The 19512-nt window shown below is 45.0% G+C and overlaps 3 pseudogenes; 1 reads left to right on the top strand and 2 right to left on the bottom strand.

Annotated features, from left to right (window-relative positions):
* Positions 1–91: 91 nt before the first annotated feature.
* On the bottom strand, positions 92–1070 carry LOC147433062 (uncharacterized; annotated as a pseudogene).
* A 1199-nt stretch (positions 1071–2269) lies between these two features.
* Positions 2270–19512, bottom strand: part of LOC147433060 (crinkler effector protein 15-like) — a 76310-nt pseudogene continuing 59067 nt past the window's right edge.
* LOC147433061 (uncharacterized) lies at positions 12318–15309 on the top strand (annotated as a pseudogene).

The raw sequence follows: 19512 nt of genomic DNA, 5'->3' as shown, positions 1-19512 counted from the left end.
AAACTCCTCTTCGAATAAGTTTGCAATGTAGTTTGGTGACATGTCTCCTTTGCCAATTCTAGCAAACCTTTCACCAAGCTCCATGTTCCTCCTACTTACTTGCAAGGGTAACCCTATAGCCTGTACACAACTCATTCACAACATAGTGAAACAGTTTGTGGCTGACATCCTGAATTACCAAACTATTCACAAAATGTAGCACGGCTTGAAAATGTAGAACGTAGCAAGGGATGCCACCCCAATGTGCAAATCGATCTGTCTGTATCGGGATTTAAACCAAAAACCTCCTTGTTCAGGGTGAAAATTTCCTTCAAGGTCCACACAGGATCGTACAGAAGCTTGATATCACCTCTTTTTGCAAATTCAGAGTAATTCTTTTTGGCTGGTGAGCACGCAACTACACATTTCACAGGAAAATGGAAGTCCTCAACTCGAGAATCACAAAAGTAACAAGGAGTGCTATCGAAGATCCCAGACGCAGAGGATAGAGACATATGACCAGAGACCTCCAACTTGGAGCCACCGTCCAGCCACTTGAAAGAAAAATATGGAAGGGTTTCTCTCTTGAACTTTGCAATGGCATTCTCTTTGTTCTAAGCAACAGTGCGCCAAAGTAAGTACAAAAGAAACCCTGTTTTTCCAATACCCGGGTTGCCCAAGAGAAACGCACCCACTAGCTGGGCTTATCTCACTTTAGAATAACGGGCTAGCCATTCTTTAATGCGGTCTAAGATCAAATTGTAGCAGCTTGTGATATAAATGGAGAGGGATTTTCCTACTGTATACGATCATGCATGTGCAACAGCATCCGCCAAAGGTGTGCCAGCCTGAAAGTGAAGGAACTTGTGGATGAGGACTTTGGAATTACCATCCTATTCAATCTGCTCATCATCATCAATATCCTCAATCTCTTTGAGAAAAGCTTGTTTAGGATCCGCCAAATGCTACCAGGCTTCCACGACTGTCTTCACATCCACCAAATCTGCCATTGTTGTACTAAACTGTCGCACTTGCTGCCACCACCACTCTGCAGGAATGCGCTCCAACATTTTTGATGGCTGTTGCAACATTTTTGATCCAATCAGTAGGCACTTGCTGATACGAATCGTCTGTCTCTCTGTCTAGTGTAGTGCTACCCTCATCGCGTGTGTTGGAGCTGCTCCTGCTTTAAAAGAGGTAATTGTTGATCACGTATGACCTACGAGTATGACTACTAAAGCACATACCAATTGCTTACAGAATTACATTTAACATTTCCTACCTCAATACATCAATCACTCAAAAAAATTCACATCATCCATGTCTGCAGATGCATTGCATAATCTACCATAATTGCAGAGGTAGCAGTCATACACAAAAGGCATCTACACTATACATCCATCATCCAAAGGAGTCTCTCTTTCTCACACACACACACACACACACACCCACACAGCACACAGATCGAGAACCAGGCCATTCGCACATACCTGCTTGAGCACGTGGACTAGGGCGCAATAAAGCTATGGCGACCTTCTGCATCTCGTGAGCGGTCGTGGATTTGAGACAGTGCTTGAAAAAAAAATTCCGCAAGTCGTGAGCGGTCGTGGTTTGAGACAGTGCTCGGGAAAAAACTAGGTTTGAGTCTTTGAGACAGAGTGATGCTAGAGAGAAAATAAAAGAGAGAGAGAATGCTAGAAAAAGAGGATCCTGATGACTTTTTTAAGGTTGGGATTTCTGGCGTAACTAAATGTGCATGGGTAGCAGTGCAAGCATGGGAGGGCCGACGATTGAATACATTAAAATAAAATTAGCTATACTAGCTCGCGTGATCCGCCGCGCTCATTTTTACTCACTTGGACTAATATATATATATATTTATATAAAGGAGGGGGAGCATTTTAGATGGGGCGCTCTCCTTTGAGCAAAAGCTGAGGTGGCAGCAGCCCATGGCCTTCGAATTTCGGCCCCCGACCTTTGAGTCTTTAAAAATTCAGATTTTAATTTAGAAAAAGTCGTGGGATAGCCTGTATTCAAATGCCACTTTTGAATGTTTATAAGAGGAAGAAAATAGAAGGCATTACATATCTTGGATGCGAGGAAAGCCAGGAGAAATAACAGGTTTTCTCTCTCTCTTTCTCTTTCTCTTTCTTCCCCCCCCCCCCCCCCCCAAATCATAGCGTTAAGAGGGAGGTTCTCTCTCTCTCTCTCTCATACAAGCGGTTCTCACTACACGAGTAGCTTCTTACTAAATTATACAAAAGGTATACTTAATTGCAAGGGTAACCCTCTAGCCTGTACACAACTCATTCACAGCATAGTGAAACAGTTTGTGGTTGACATCCTGAATTGCCAAACTATTCACAAAATGTAGCACGGCTTTAAAATCTATGATCTGATCAATTGCTTAATTCAAGATGTCATAGTCGTCTTCTGTCCCAAGAACGTAGCGAGGGATGCCACCCCAATCTGCAAACCGATCTGTCACTATATCGGGATTTAAACAAAAAACCTGCTTGTTCAGGGTGAAATTTCCTTCAAGGTCCACACAGGATCGTACATAAGCTTGATATCACCTCTTTTTGTAAATTCAGAGTAATTCTTTTTGGCTGGTGAGCATGCAACTACACATTTCACAGGAAAATGGAAGTCCTCAACTCGAGAATCAAAAAAGTACCAAGGAGTGCTATCAAAGATCCCGGACGCATAGGACAGAGACATATGATGAGAGACCTCCAGCTTGGAGCCACCGTCCAGCCACTTAAAAGCAAAATATGGAAGGGTTTCGCTCTTGAACTTTGCAATGGCATTATCTTTGTACAAAAGAAACCCTGTTTTTCCAATACCCGGGCTCTTCTCAAGAGAACCACACCCACTGGTTGGACTATTCTCACTTTAGAATAATGGGCCAGCCATTCTTTAATGCGGTCTAAGATCACATTGTAGCAACGTCTGATATAAATGGAGAGGGGCTGTCCTGATGTATACGACCATGCATGTGCAACAACATCCGCCAAAGGTGTGCCAGCCTGAAAGTGAAGAAACTCGTGGACGAGGACTTTGGAATTACCAACCTCTTCAATCTGCTCATCATCATCAATATCCTCAATCTCTTTGAGAAAAGCTTCTTTAGGATCCGCCAGATGTTGCCAGGCTTCCACATCTGTCTTCACATCCACCAAATGTGCCCTTGTTGTACTAAACTGTCGCACTTGCTGCCACCACCACTCTGCAGGACTGTGCTCCAGCATTTTTGATGGTTGTTGCAACATTTTTGATCCGATCAGAAGGCACTTGCTGATACGAATCGTCTGTCTCTCTGTCTGGTGTAGTGCTGCCCTCATCGCGTGTGTTGGAGCTGCTCCTACTTTAAAAGAGGTAACTGTTGAGCAGGTATGACGTACGAGTATGACTACTAAAGCACATACCAATTGCTTACAGAATTACATTTAACATTTCATCAACCATGTCTGCAAAAAGCATTGCATAATCTACCATAGTTACAGAGGTAGCAGTCATGTGCACAGACATACACAAAAGGCATCTACAACATACATCCAGCATTCTCTCTTTCACACACACACACACACACACACACCGCATGTCATGAGCTGTCGTGGAATTGAGACAGTGCTCGAAAAAAACCTTCCACATGTCGTGAGCGGTCGTGGGTTTGAGACAGTACTCGGGAAAAAACTAGGTTTGAGTCTTTGAGAGAGCAAAATTTTAACTTCTCCCCTAATGAGATATTTTAACAAAACTGGGTTTAGTGTAACAAAATTTTAACTTCTCCCCTAATGAGATATTTATGTCTAATGCTCCCTTTAAAACTAAGGGTACTCCTCTTGCTAATCACTACTGGAATGCCTGGTTTAACTATAAGGGTATGGTTAGGGTGAAAGATAAGAAAGAGCTTTTCTATCTGCCTTATGACTCCATTTGGTTTAGCAAGTTTATTCAGCCTATCTCTGACTCCCAACTTCATAGAGGGCACAAGCTGTCTGAGCTGGGATTTTGCAGCTGGAAGGACCTTTGGGTTTCAAATCACTGGGCTAAACAGGATGACATTAGGAATATTGCCAATGTCTCTACTGCTTGTATTGCTCTCCTCCTGGAAAGGATTTCCTCTATTTCCTTTATTTTCCCTTTACTGGTCCCTACCCCCCCACAGCCTATTATTCAACTAGTGTATTGGTATAATAGAACCCTCTTCTGCCTTTTTCTAATCAGAGCAAAGATAACACCAAGCTTGTTTCTTCGCTCAATGAGAAGTGGAAGCTTAGCTGGACTTCTAACCAATGGAGATATAAGCCCATTTGGGCCTTTTCCCCTTTAGCCAAGCACTCCTGCTTTCTTTGGCTCATCCTCCGCAGAGGAATCTGGACCGGTGCTCGTGCTGCCAGAATTGGTAAAGGTAATGGTTTGTGCCCTAGGTGTAAGGTAGACATTGAAGACATTGCTCATATGTTCTTTCATTGCAATTTTAATTCTAAATTCCTGAACGTGGTTTATAATTGTTTTAAAAGTATTCACCCCAATCCCTTCTCCCCTATTGAGATTCTTATAGGGGAATGTATTCACCTTGATCACCCTCTGTGGCATATGATTAGATGTCTACTCCTTCATGAAATCTGGAAAGAAAGAAATGATTTTATTTTTCCTAATGGAGGGAGGACCATATCTGGGCCTTGAAGGCTCACTTTTTTAAAGTTGATGTGCAGGTAATGCGAGAGATGGTGGATGCAGTAGAAGACTAAAAAGGGACCTTCCAAGAGATCAAGCAGGGAAGATGGCAGCTGTGGAAACCTAAGCTTTTGAAGATCTATTCTAGAGAAATGCTCCTTATAGTTGATGGAATCCTAGCCCTCACCTAATTAGAGAGAATGAAAGGCTCACCCCTTTACCTTCAACTGTCTATTTCAGTTATTCCTTTTCAGGAATGTATAACCCTTTTGTTGTTCCCTTCGCAGAGGTGTTGTCTCTGTTGTAACTCCCTTTTTTGTCTTTTAATTTAAATCAAAGCTTCTATTAAAAAAAACACTTTACCTTTAAAAATAAATTTAGGAGGTGACAAAACCTTAAAATTTTGAGGGATTTGAGTGTAAAAACCTACAAATTTACTGAAATTACCTTTAGATAAAGGTTTTCAAAGTTTTGGGAAAAAGGTTTTTTTCGAGCACTGGAACTTTGAGAGAGAGAGAGAGAGAGAGAGAGAGAGAGAGAGAGAGAGAGAGAGAGAGAGAGAGAGAGAGAGATGTTAGAGAAAGAAAATAAAAGAGAGACACAGAGAGAGAGAGAGAGAGAGAGAGAGAGAGAGAGAGAATGCTAGAGAAAGAAGATCGTGATGCCTTTTTTAAGGTTGGGATTCCTGGCGTAACTAGATGTACATGGGAAGCAGTGCAAGCATGGGAGGGCCGATGATTGAATACAGAAAAGTAAAATTATCTATACTAGCTCGCGTGACCCGCCCCGCTCATTTTTACTCACTTGGACTAAATGTATAACCTTGGACAAAAAAACTACACATCTTGAAGAGTTCTTGTGTTTTATATATATATATATATATATATATATATATATATATATATAAAGGAGGGGGAGCATTTTAGATAGGGCGCTCTCCTTTGAGCAAAAGCTGAGGTGGCAGCAGCCCATGGCCTTCGAATTTCGGCCCCCGATCTTTGAGTTTTAAAAAAATCAAATTTTAATCTAGAAAAATTCGTGGGATAGCCCGTATTCAACTGCCACCTTTCAATGTTTATAAGAGGAAGAAAATAGAAGGTGTTACATATCTTGGATGCGAGGAAAGGCAGGAGAAACAACAGGTTCTCTCTCTCTCTCTCTCTCTTTCTTCCCCCCTCCCCCAAATCATAGCGTTAAGAGGGAGGTTCTTTCTCTCTCATACAAGGGGTTCTCACGCACGAGTAGCTTCTCCTTAAAATGCCGAAGCGGAGGTTCTCTCTCTCTCTCTCTCTCTCTCTCTCTCTCTCTCTCTCTCATGCAGTATATACAGGAGAGCAAGGATAGATCAATGTACAATAAGCGGCCAATTTTATAGAAAAAAACTCTGCAAGGTAGTAGCAGCAGGGGGCAGCTTCAAATCATCAAATCAAGGGAGAGAGAGAGAGAGAGAGAGAGAGAGAGAGAGAGAGAGAGAGAGAGAGAGAGAGAGAGAGAGAGAGAGAGAGAGAGAGAGAGAGAGAGATAGAGAGAGAGAGAGAGAGAGAGAGAGAGAACGAGAGAGCGAGTGTGTGTGTGTGCGTGTGTGAGAGAGCGTGGGCCCCGTTTGTGGCCAGCAGTTGGCCCATCTTTGTATTGGTTGGGGTATTCCTCCCAAACTGTGCCATGACTCGTTGGCATTCCGCCAGCAGTCGCAGCCCATATACATTAATAAGCAGCTGGAGGCAAGTTTTAGAGATGATTTGATCAAGTTATTGACAGAGTTTAAGGATGTTTTCGCATGGGAATATGCGAATATGCAGGGATTGGATCCTAAGTTTTATCAGCACACGATCAATCTGAAATCGGATGCGGTGCCAGTGAAGCAGCACTCATACAGAATGAATCCGAATGTGGCAAAGCAAGTTAAGATGGAAATTGATCGCCTGTTGGAAGTGGGTTTTATTACCCCTATTGATAATCCGGAGTGGATTTCTCCAATTGTGGTCATACCAAAGAAAAATAAGCAAATTCGAATTTGTGTGGATTACCGAAAATTGAATGCAGCTACTGTTCCAGATCCTTTTCCTCTTCCATTTTTGGATTCCATTTTGGATGATGTAGCAGGACATGAGATGTATACTTTTTTGGATGGATTTAGTGGATATAATCAAATCCGAATGGCATTGCGGGATCAACCAAAAACAGCTTTTATTACCGCATGGGGAGTATTTGCTTGTACAGTAATGTGGTTTGGATTGCGGAATGCACCTTCCACTTTTCAAAGGGATATGTTTCAAATATTTGGGCCTTATTTGACGGATTTTATGAGGATTTTTCTGGATGATCTCAGTGTCTTTGGAGCACAATTGGAGCATTTGAAACAATTACGGTTATGCTTTATGAAATGCAGAGAGGTGAAATTCAGTTTGAATCCTTTAAAGTGTGCATTTGTTGTCCACAGTGGCAGGTTACTGGGGCATATCATTTCTGAAGATGGTATTTCTGTGGATCCGGATAAAATTGCCGCAATTATGGAAGCGCCTGCACCGCGAAACCAGAAGCAATGTCAGATTTTCCTGGGTCAAGCCCGATGGCATGGGAGGCATTTGCGGTTTGTTGCACATTTGGCAATCCCGATTACTCAGGCAGCTCATGCTATAGATTTTGAATGGACACAGGAATGTGATTTGGCTTTTCAGAGATTAAAACTGCAGCTATCCAAAGCTTCGATTATGCTGGCACCAAATTGGGGTGAGGATTTTCATGTGTTCGTGGATGCTTCAGATCGAGCTATTGGCAGTGTGCTGATGCAAGAACAAAGTCAAGGATGGTTCCGACCTGTCTATTATGCTAGTAGACGATTATCATCCGCAAAAAGAAATTATTCCGTAACTGAAAGGGAATGTTTAGGGATGATTTATTCAGTGAAGAAATTCCGGCACTCTCTGTTGGGCCGACGTTTTTTCTTCCATGTGGACCATTCGGCTCTTTTATACCTGGTAAGGCAATAGAATTTGACGGGAAGATTGGCCAGATGGGTGCTTTTGCTGCAGGAATTTGACTTTGAGGTCCTACATCGGCCAGGGGCCCAGCATGCGGTGGCTGACTACCTATCTAGGTTAGATTCCGGAGAGCCGCCGACGGGTGTAGCTGATGAATTTCTGGATGCGTCTCTGTTTCTAACAGGAGTAGCTACAGAGGATAGCACAGTCCCACAACAGGCGAGGGTTATTCCTAGCATTCCATGGACATGGTATGAGGAGATGTTTCAATTTCTCGACAGTGGCGAAATGCCTTCTTTCTTGTCCAGCCATCAGAGGAAACGTATGACTATCAGAAGCCGGAATTTTGAGATTATTATGGGGAAGCTCTATTATCGTACAGTGGCAGAAGTGTTACTCCGATGTGTGCTACCACAGGAGCAGGTAGCAGTATTAGAGGAAGTCCATACTGGTATTGCGGGAGGTCACTTTGCAGCATTAATCACAGCTCGAAAGGTTCTCCAATCTGGATTATGGTGGCCCACATTGTTTCAGGATGCGAGAAATTATGTGCAACAGTGTGATGTGTGTCAGCGGTTGGGGAAACCTACCGAACGGTCCAGAATGCCTTTTCAACCAGTTCTGCCTTTGGAGCCTTTTCAAAGGTGGGGTTTGGATTTTGTTGGTCCTTTTAAACCAGTGGCAGCTTACATAGGAAATAAGTATATCTTGACAGCCACGGATTACGCTACCAAATGGGTGGAGGCATGGCCTTTGAAAGACAACACTGCAGTTTCTGTGGCAGGATGCTTATATAAGGATATCTTTTCTAGATATGGCTGCCCTATTGAGTTGGTTAGTGACAGGGGAAGTCATTTTTTGAATACGGTGATGGAGAGAATGCTGCGGTTTTATTTTGTATTACATAGAAAATCTTCTCCATATTATCCTCAAGCGAATGGGCAAGCAGAATCAACTAATAAGCAATTGATTCGGATTTTAACAAAGTTGGTGAATATGCATCGGACGGACAGCGATGTGAAACTTCCTTCCGCCTTATGGGCCTATCGGACAGCTTATAAAGTAGCAACAGGATTGAATCCTTTTAAGTTGGCATTTGGCATGGAAGCAATCACTCCGGTGGAGCATGTGATTCCGAGTGTGCGGATGTTGATTGTAGATCGGCTTCTTCCGGAGGATTCTGTGATTTATCGATTGGATGTTTTGCAGGAATTGGATGAAGAGCGGCTGAATAGTTTTGCAGTGCTGCAGGATCTGCAGTCTAGGCGGAAAAAATGGCTAAATCGCCCAAAAGCACGGTAATTTGTTCGGGGACAGCTGGTCCTTGTCTTCAATTCCCGTCTCGGGAAGATGCCGGGGAAGCTTAAATTACGGTGGTCAGGACCATTTTGGATTTTTCAAGCGTGCGGACCCATCTCTTTTTATTTGGCGGATTTAAGGGGGGAGGTTATTTCTGTGCCGGTCAATGGTTTCAGACTGCGCCATTATGTTTCACCTACCACAATTCAGTGCCCCTTTGTTGTGGTACAAGAGCCGGAAGCTGCCCTAATCATGATTGGGGATTCTTTTGCATGAAATCTTGGACAGCGGGGAAGGATCTATGATGGTTGTGACAACGTGGATCGCCCTATTTTGGGAACTCATTGTGGAAAGGTTACTACTGCATGCAGACGATTTTTATTGTGGTTCTCTTGTTTCGTGTGTCGTGCGCTCTTAGTGCTCTACTCTCTGCTCCTTCATCTCATCGCTACCATGACAGCTTTCCTTCTGCAATGTGTCCCTTTCACTCCCGTGCAGCAGCTCGCGCTTCGACGAGTGGACGCATGGCTGCAAGACTTGTGGCTGCGTGTGTTCACCAACCTGGATTGGCAAGGGATCCCTATTCACCTGCAGGCAACAGGTTTGATTGAGCAACTCACTGCTGGCGATATGGTGGTGCTGAATAATCAGCAGATTCCGTTGACAGCAGAAAGGATTTCAAGGTGTTGCTGTTTGCCCAACGATGGCGTGGTGCGCGCCTCTCATGTGATCCCTGCGGCAGATGTAGAGCAAGAATTTGGTTTGAAGGTCAAAGGGGAGTATAAACTGTCAGAATTGTCAGATGTAGCAACCAAGGATGCATATAGGTGGTTTCTCGAGGCCATTTGGCTACAGGCCAAAACTTATACCATTTCGACCCGAGAAAGAAATGTGTTGCATTCGGCCAACTTTGGGCCAGTAGCTTGGGCAGCGGTGGTCAGAGAACGACAGCTGGCGGAATGCCAACGAGTCATGGCACAGTTGGGGAGGAATATCCCAACCAATACAAAGGTGGGCCAACTACTCACATTGATTTTTCCGTTGAGAGAAGTTTTTCCTCTCGCCCTGCGTCCTCTCTGCCACTTTGAAGATGATCGCTTGATGCTCCAAGGAACTACTGCTCCGCTCTCGCAAACACAAAGCTTGGCAGTGCCGGCTGAGAGGGAAACACAGCAGCAGCAGGTGGGCGTTGGGGATTTGCCTGGTCCATCGACAACAGTGGTATCTTCTGGAGCCCAAGAGATGGCCACTGCAGGTGCAGGATTAGCAAGCCGCAAGCGCGGCAGGGAGAAACACCAATTTTCGACACCACCTCTGGCAACTGCATCTCTTGTTTCGGAAGATTCTGCGATGGCTCGCTGGCGTCGCCGAATGCAGGAGAGAGTGAGCAATGCTACTCCTTTGCAAAAAGGCTCTTCTGCGGTTGCGGATGTCTCCGCTCAACCAAAAACTTCGGGCACTACTAATGCGGTTGCCTCGACGGGAGGTACTCTCCCCGCAGCGCTACCCTGGGAGGCTACGGCAGCAGCGACCCCTGCTGACCAATTACAGGCATGCAACACATTTTTGAGCAGACTTGCAGAGTCTATTCGTGCGGCTTGGCCAGCCCCAGCCACAGAGGGACGAGTCAATGAGTTGCAAGCGCAAGTAGCGGCTTCGTAGACTCGCATTGCCGAGTTAACCACTCAGAATGAAGAGTTGATTGTCACAACTCGCCAACAAGGGGCAGAAATTATACAAATGTTAAGAGAGGCTAATGCTAAGTTTGTGGCCTCTATCCAACAGGAACTTCTTCAGGTGAGAACACAACATAGCCTAGCCTCTTACTTAACCTCTCACCCTGGCGATGTAATGATCAACATGGCTGATTTGGATGCATTGGCAGTGGAGATGCAAGAAGATCTCCGAATTTTTTTAGATAATCAATTACAAAGCTGGAGCACACGCTTGGCTGCTGAGGTGAGAGCGCAGCCACCCACTCAGCAGGTTGTGTTGCACCAACCCGAGTCATCCAACACTAATAGAGGTAAGAGTGTTCTTCCCGAGGGTTTTGATGTTGCTGATTGGGCACAAGCTACAGAGGATTGTGCTGAAGCCCAGGCTCATGTATCTCGTTTGCAGAAAATGATTCGTCGATTTCGTAAGGAGCGGCGCAGGGTCTGTTTCTGGGTGGAGACCTTAGCTCATTCTTTTTCTCTCAGTCTACCACCTTGCCCTCCATTTTGGTCTTCTCTTAATAGATACCTTTCTCGCTATTATCCGTTACATACACCTCTTGCTTCTCTGCCACAGCCGCCTCAATCTATCTCTTTGCCAACGCAGTTTATTCCTCGGGCTGCCTGGCCGGAACAAATTGAGATAGATCCACATCTTCTGGATGAGGTCTACCGGGCACATACTGCAGATTTTAGAGGCTTTGGCTATATTGATATTTCCTCTTCACCAGAGCAGGGTGTAGAGCAACCACCAGAATCTTCCAACCGAAGGCGTTGAGTGTGGGTTCGCGCAATCCACCATGCGTGCCAGATGCTACCGCATTAGCCGCACATGCGGTCCTGTAGAGGTCTGGACACTGCGGATTAGGAGTCATGCGATATGCGGTGGCCGTAGCGGCAGTTCTTCACGGGATATCATGGGACAGGAGTGTGTGCACCGTTCCTGATCTTCGCTGGAGCAGCGGTTGTATATGGAGGGGCATACCTGTCTTTTGATGTAACTTAACCAATCTCTATGATATTCATGGCATCTACTGTTGTAACTCTGAGTCTGGGATATACATGAATGAAGCAAGAGGTGTTCTGTGCTTGTGTACTGTGTACTTCCTTCTCTTGTCATTCTATATGTTGATGTTCATATAATGTAGTTGCAGGTAATCATTCCCGTAATGCCTATTGCTCCAGTGTGGGCAATAGTCATTACATTGTGTGTGCTTAAAAGGGTACAACAAAAGTAAAGATTTCAAAGGTAGCTTGAGCTTGAAGAGGGGAAAGGAACGGGGCCATGGAAGGCTTAGAAGTAGAGCCATGGCTATGGAGAGGATGATGTAAAGAAGGGGTAAAAGAAGACGCAACCTGATAAAGCTGGGTGTGCGTGTTTTTTTTTTTGGGGGGGGGGGGGGGGGGGGGAGCGAGAGAAGAGGTGGGGGAAATGTGTGCATGTGTGCGAAAGAGGGGACAGTGTGCATGTGCATGTTGGAGAGGAGAAAATGTGTTTGTTTGTTTGTGGGTGGGTGTGGTATGAAGCAAAAGTGCGTTTGCACTTTTGGAATATCTACTAACATACTATGGCGGACGGGTTGCCATGGACACGTGTCAATTTCTGCGTGAGTTGACAAAAGACAAAAAAAATTAACTGCCAAACTTCGCACTGCGTTGGATGGCGGCTGCAGACCTTTCACTTGCGCAGGGGGCGGCTCTGGCTCTGCAACGCTTTCAAGTACGCATTCAAGTACACCAGGGAACCTCGGACCTACCTCGGTACCTCACCGAATATTCGTTGCCCGCTTGCCCTCCGTGAAGTACAACACACACACACACACACAGAGAGAGAGAGAGAGAGAGAGAGAGAGAGAGAGAGAGAGAGAGAGAGAGAGAGAGAGAGAGAGAGAGAGAGAGAGAGATTGAGATTGAGATTGAGATTGATTGATTTATCGTCCACGTAATTCATATATGACCCATGGGACCGTCGCAAAAGGCATTACATCGACTTGTTGCTTCTGGGTCGGATACATATCAGTTAAGGACTAAGGGTCCAATCATTGGGATAAGGGGAAAAAGGAAACAAGATCTAGGGAGGGTTGGACAGAGCCTTTTTGGGGGCTCAAAATTCTTGAATGATGGCTTTACCACCTCGATAGACTGCCCATTTACCTTGCTTGTGGGCTTCGTGCATTTTCTTGAGCTCGCTCTTTTTTATCTTCAATTGAGTTGTGTTCAACTCCTCGTTGATCCAAATCTTTGTCTCTTTGAGGAGTCGGGCTTGTCCTAGTAATTGCAACTTATCCTCTCTATCTTTGAAAGTAAGAAAGCAGTGTTCGGGTGGTACTTGCCTGTGTGTATCGTTGATCCAAGAAACCTTTTCAGGCTTGATGTTAATTGGTTGAAGGATGTCGTTGAGCTTGGTGATCGCTTCCTCGAGGGTGTCCTCAATGGTACACCATGGCGAGGGGAGCCCACCAATGCGAACCTTGAGGGCATTTTCTTCTTGAAGTTTTTGTTCGCGAAGCTCTGCTGTCACGCATGTTTGAACTTTGGCAAAGGTGATCGATTGGGCTTGAGTGACCTTTGATTCGACTTCTTTTGCTTTGTCGGTGGCAAGCTCGACCATGGAGTCGAAGCGTGCCTCAAGCTTGCCAAGGCGAGCTTTGAGGTCACGGTTCTCCTCCATTACCTGGTCGAGGGCTGCTTGGAGTTGTGCAATCTCTGTGAGCTTGCTTGGGGCTGCAACGATTGTTGCAAAGCTTGGTCGGCTCTTCGTTGCAGGCTTAGGGGTGTTCATTCTGGGAGAGGGTCAGCTACCGTGGGAACAAACCATAGGTAGGGAGTTTGTTGGGTTAGGCTTAGTGCTCTCAAAACAAAAAGCCAGAGGTTCGGGCAGCCGAAATGGTTTCTTGAAGAGGCAGCTCCTACAAGCAAGGCCCTCGTGCAACCGAAAAGATTTCGTGCAGAGGCAGCTCGTGCAGCCAAGCCCGTCGTGCAGGCAAGGCCTTCGTGCAGAAAACTCCGTCGGGGCTGTGAGACTGTCGACCTGCAGCAGGTTTCGGCCAGGGCGAGCTCGAGCTTGTCGGTGCAGGCAAAGCCTGGGCGGCCAGTGCAGCTGGGGCAGGGCTGGGTTATTAACGCCCCCCCACAGGGCAGCCCCTCGCCCAGGGGGAGACTAGGGGACGCTTGCAGAGGGAACGAGAGGCGAGAGCGCTAGGGTTGAGAGAGAGAGAGAGAGAGAGAGAGAGAGAGAGAGAGAGACAGAGAGAGATTGAGATTGATTGATTTATCGTCCACGTAGGTCATATATGACCCATGGGACCGCTTGCCCTCCGTGAAGTACAACACAGAGAGAGAGAGAGAGAGAGAGAGAGAGAGAGAAGGAGACGCACAGGAGCTCGAAGGTCTGTCTCCTACTACCCCCCCCCCCCTCTTTGACACCACTGTCCACGGAGAGCAGTGTCTCTCCTCTCTCGCATGCTGCTTCGTCTTCTCTCTTGCATGCTTCATCTTCGTCTCTGCTGGTGTGAATTGCTTGACAGTAGCACAGTGATTGTTGAATGCAGTTGTGTTGCTTGACAGTGGTACTGTGTGTTTGTCTCCCACGCTGTGAAGTCATAGGCTCCGCGTCACCAAAGAATGCACGTGAGGGTACTGTGTGTGTGTGTGTGTGCGTGAGTGCCTCTGCCCAGTTGTTAGCATCACCCCCTGATGGCAAGGAGTCCCCGTCATTGTCATCGCCATCACCTGGACCCCTTCCTCCTGCGCCTTCGTCTCCTCCACCCCCAATCTCATGCAAAGTCTTGCATGCGACCTTGCCTCGCCATTGCATACATCGAGCTGCCAGTAAACTCGCACCTAATATCTTGCGTACAACCAGCATCAGTTTACGAACTGCAACGACGACGCTTCCACCTACTGTGGTCGCTGAAGTTGCATACGCCCGCTCTTGATGTCGTGGAAGTGCCTGCCGAAGGTGGTGTTGCCATTCCTGCGGCTGACGATACTCCGCCTGCACCTGCCTCAGCCTGCTTCGGCCCCTCCTCCAGCCACCGACAAAACTGACTAGCCGTTGGTCGTCCAAGAGGCTCCGTTTGCTGCTCGCTTGCACCTGCCATCCCTCTAAATCCAGCTTCCATGCAACTCTTTGACTCTCAAATGAACGTTTTAAAGTCACAGTAGTGTATCTGTGTGTGTGTGTGAGAGAGAGAGAGAGAGAGAGACTGCCTTGCCAAGGGTTGCAACTCCTGGTGATTTCTGCTCCGCAAGGTCGAAGGCAGTGGGACTAGAACAAGAGGCGAGGTGATAGTGGTGCAGCCTGCGCGTCAGAGACATGCTCTGAGTAGTCCACTATCTCCGAGAAGGCAGGCAGCATGCACACAAAGAGAAAGGCTCCTCCCCTCGCTCATTAGCCCGCTCCCCACCTAGCGCCCACTTGATCCTCGCGCTGCCATGCACTCGACACCGCAGCAAATCTCTCTCTCTCTCTCTCTCTCTCTCTCTCTCTCTCCACATAAGCAACGTCCGAATGTAACTTGAAAATCTATATTTTTATTGTAGGCAGCACGTATGCAAGCCAAGGAGAGTGGCGTTGTGCTGTGGTGAGGCAGTTCAACCAAGTATCGCAGCGAAGTAAAATGTCTTGGCTAATTTTTACTTCAATTTAATTATTTGATTTGTTGATTATTTGAGAGAGAGAGAGAGAGAGAGAGAGAGAGAGAGAGCTGTCAAGTGACCGGAAATGGTAAGTTAAAATAATGCATAACTATGAATCTGATAACATGTCTGGGTGCTAAAAGACTAGAACCAAAATACTACAAAACTGTGAATCTGATACCATGTCTGGGTGCTAAAAGACTAGAACAAAAATACTACTACTACTAGAATCCATCCTCATTTGCACCCTAGATATCGAGAGTATGGCCCAAATCCTTTGTCGTACTCTCTGCTATGTAGCCCCGCAGCTACATAGCCATCTGGATCTCCATAGCTCCTGTGCTTGATCGAGAGAGATTAAAATGAAATGAAATGTTATATTAATGTCTTCAAACGGCCAAAATGATCTATGAGACCAATTTGCTACAAAATTGTGAATGTTTTAACCTAACCTTGGTAGATTAGGTCAAAAGGCCAAAATAACCTATGAGACCAAACTATTATAAAAAATGTGAAGATAGAGAGAGAGAGAGAACGAAGTCGAATGAAATGAGATGTTAATGTTATATAAACGTCTTCAAAAGGCCAGAATCAACTATGAGTCCAAACTGTTACAAAACTATGAATCTGATACCATGTCTGGGTGCCTAAAGACTAGAACAAAAATACTACGTGTGCAACTAGAATCCATCCTCATTTGCACACTATATATAGAGAGAGTATGGCTCAAATCCTTTGTTGTACTCTCTGCTATGTAGCTGTTGCACTTTTTTTTTTGGCCAAGGGCATCGGGATTTTGATCGAGAAAGAGAGCATCTGCACAAGATCTTGAGCATTTAAAGGAGATTATAATATTGTTTTATTATGAATAATTATGATGATGATCTCATTTGACCTGCCTAGAGAATTGTTTTGACAAATGGGACGTGCTTGGAAATATTGTTATGAGGCCCTCGAGTACGACGACTAAAGATTGAGATCGATCACTGTTAGTGGTTAACCATGGCGGCCGGACGAGAGTTTGAAGAGGATGACTACCATTGACCGTTTATGGCTGCACATTTCATCTATGACTTCACCATACAATGCATATACGAATTGTGTGTGCCTGCGCACGTATTGAGGGTGGGAATGAGACCTTGAAGGGGGTTTTATTGAATGAAAAGTCGGTGTTTTAATATGGTTTTTTTAACATGCTGACGAGAGGGTGCATCGATTGAAGGCGGGGGGTGGCAAAGTCACCATGAGGCGAGCAGGAAGGGGTCGATCAGAGGGGAACCTTTGCTGGATATGTAGAACGAGATGGGAGATCACGAGTGGGACGAAGGGTATAGGCTGGTTGAATAGCGAGGGAAGGAAGAGATGGGGAGACCCGAAAAGAGAGAGACTCTATGCATTAAATCGCCTCAAGGGCTGCATCAGCGAGAGAGAAGAGGGCCATGAAATGCAAGAAAAGAGAGGATTTCCTTTGCTGTGAACGAGTAGGAAAGGAGATTTCAAGGGGCCCGCTCTACTGTGAGCAAGAAGGGCTCTGCTGTGATCGAGAGGAGAGAAAGAATGCTGAACAGCCCTACTTTGAAAAGAGAGAGACTCTATGCATTAAATCGCCTCAAGGGCTGCATCAGCGAGAGAGAAGAGGGCCATGAAATGCAAGAAGAGAGAGGGTTTCCTTTGCTGTGAACGAGTAGGAAAGGAGATTTCAAGGGGCCCGCTCTACTGTGAGCAAGAAGGGCTCTGCTGTGATCGAGAGGAGAGAAAGAATGCTGAACAGCCCTACTTTGAGCCACCATGAAAGACCTGAGGGAGGGCTGCCTGCAAGGTGCAGAGCATGCGGGGATGCCTATAGGTAGCATTATAGAGAGAGAAAGAGGGCTTGCCCCTTCTAGAGAGAGAGAGAGAGAGAGAGAGAGAGAGAGAGAGAGAGATTCTCTCTTGGATGTGCATAGCCAAGGAAGGCAAAAAGAGAGAGAATGAGGGGGGATGTTGAAACTCTGAGGGAGATAGATGAGACGGTGAAAGTAGGCGGCGCACTTCATGGGCACCCTGCACAATCAAAAAGGGGAGAGAAAGAGAGAAGCTAGGAACATAATTTGAGCGAAGGAGAGTATTCCTCCGAGATTGCGACGATAAGCGACATCGTGTTGATGCATGCATGAAGAAAATTTTTGGCAAGATTTAGAGTTGAAGTCTGAGTTGCTGATAAGTCTCTCTACCATATCTTTGTAAACATCAATGAAAATTTGATGATAGTAAAAAACATAAATCACACATTTATGGTGCCTCTTTCTCTGTGTCTCTCTCCCTTTTCATAATAAACACATAAATGTACTCTTCATGATTCTATTCTCGAGTCTGAGCGAGTATGTGTAGCCCGAGCATTGCGTGGGTTAGAGAGAGAGAATTTGATACATGTTTTGGCAGATGATTTAGCCGCACTTACATTGTCTAGGCTCCTTGTTTGGGAGTGAGCGTAGCATATTGCTTGAGCTCTTTTGTTTGCTAGGTTTTTCTTGGTCTTGGTCTGCTCCATGGCCTGGCCATAGAAAAATATCCATCAGTAGCCCCATAGCTTCATAGCCGTCTGGATCTCCATAGCTCCTGTGCTTCACCGAGATAGAAATGAAATGTTATATTAATGTCTTCAAAAGGCCAAAATGATCTATGAGACCAATTTGTCACAAAATTGTGAATGTGTTGACCAAAACTTAGGTAAATTAGGCCAAAATAACCGATGAGACCAAATACTACTACTACTACTACTATCCATCTTCATTTGCACTCTAAATATCGAGAGAGTATGTTTCAAATCCTTTGTTGTACTCTCTGCTATGTAGCCCCATAGCTACATAGCCGTTTGGATCTCCATAGCTCCTGTGCTTGATCGAGGGAGAAATAAAATGAAATGAAATTCTATATTAATGTCTTCAAAAGGCCAAAATGATCTATGAGACCAATTTGTTACAAAATTGTGAATGTTTTGACCTAAACTTAGGTAAATTAGGTCAAAAGCCCAAAATAACCTATGACACCAAACTCTTACAAAAAATGTGAAGAGAGAGAGACAGAGAGAGAGAGAGAGAGAGAGAGAGAGAGAGAGAGAGAGAGAGAGAGAGAACTAAGTTGAATGAAATGAGATCTTATATGAACGTCTTGAAAAGGCCAAAATCAATCATGAGTCCAAACTATTACGTCAAAACTATGAATCTAATACCATGTCTGGGTGCTAAAAGACTAGAACAAAAATACTACTACTACTATTAGAATCCATCCTAATTTGCACTCTAGATATCGAGAGAGTATGGCTCACATCCTCTGTTGTACTCTCTGCTATGTAGCCCCATAGCTACATAGCCATTTGGATCTCCATAACTCCTATGCTTGATCGAGAGAGAAATAAAATGTTATATTAATGTCTTCAAAAGGCCAAAATGATCTATGAGACCAATTTGTTACGAAATTGTGAATGTTTTGTTACAAAAATGTGAATCTGATACCATGTCTAGGTGCTAAAAGACTAGAAAATACTACTACCACTACTAGAATCCATCCTCATTTGCACTCTAGATATCGAGAGAGTAAGGCATAAAAAGTTCTACTAATGTTTCCAAAGGGCCAAAATGATCTATGAGACCAATTTGTTACAAAATTGTGAATGTTTTGACCTAAATTTAGGTAAATTAGGTTACAGTAACGTCTTCAAAAGGCCAAAATCAACTATGAGTCCAAACTGTTACAAAACTGTGAATCTGATACCATGTGTGGGTGCTAAAAGACTAGAACAAAAATACTACTACTAGAATCCATCCTCATTTGCACTCTAGATATCAAGAGAGTATGGATCAAATCCTCTGTTGTACTCTCTGCTATGTAGCCCCGTAGCTACATAGCCGTCTGGATCTCCATAGCTCCTGTGCTTGATCGAGAGAGAAATAAAATGGAAGGAAATGTTATATTAACGTCTTCAGAAAGGCCAAAATGACCTATGGGACCAGAGGGTTACAATGTGTTGAATCAGAGTAACAAAATGAAATGACAAAATGATAAAATGATAAGATAAATGTACTATGGGATCCTAAACTGATAGGCGTGAACTAAGGCGAGAGAGAGAGAGAGAGAGAGAGAGAGAGAGAGAGAGAGAGAGAGAGAGAGAGAGGGGGGGGGGGGGGGGGGGGGGGAGAAAACACACACAAACACACATAGAGAGACAAAGAGTT

This window comes from Adiantum capillus-veneris, chromosome 20 (assembly GCF_014529385.1).
Source record: "Adiantum capillus-veneris isolate H3 chromosome 20, ASM1452938v2, whole genome shotgun sequence".
Taxonomy (NCBI): Eukaryota; Viridiplantae; Streptophyta; class Polypodiopsida; order Polypodiales; family Pteridaceae; genus Adiantum; species Adiantum capillus-veneris.
Note: the sequence above shows the minus strand (reverse complement) of the source record. Positions and strands in the feature narration are given on the sequence as shown.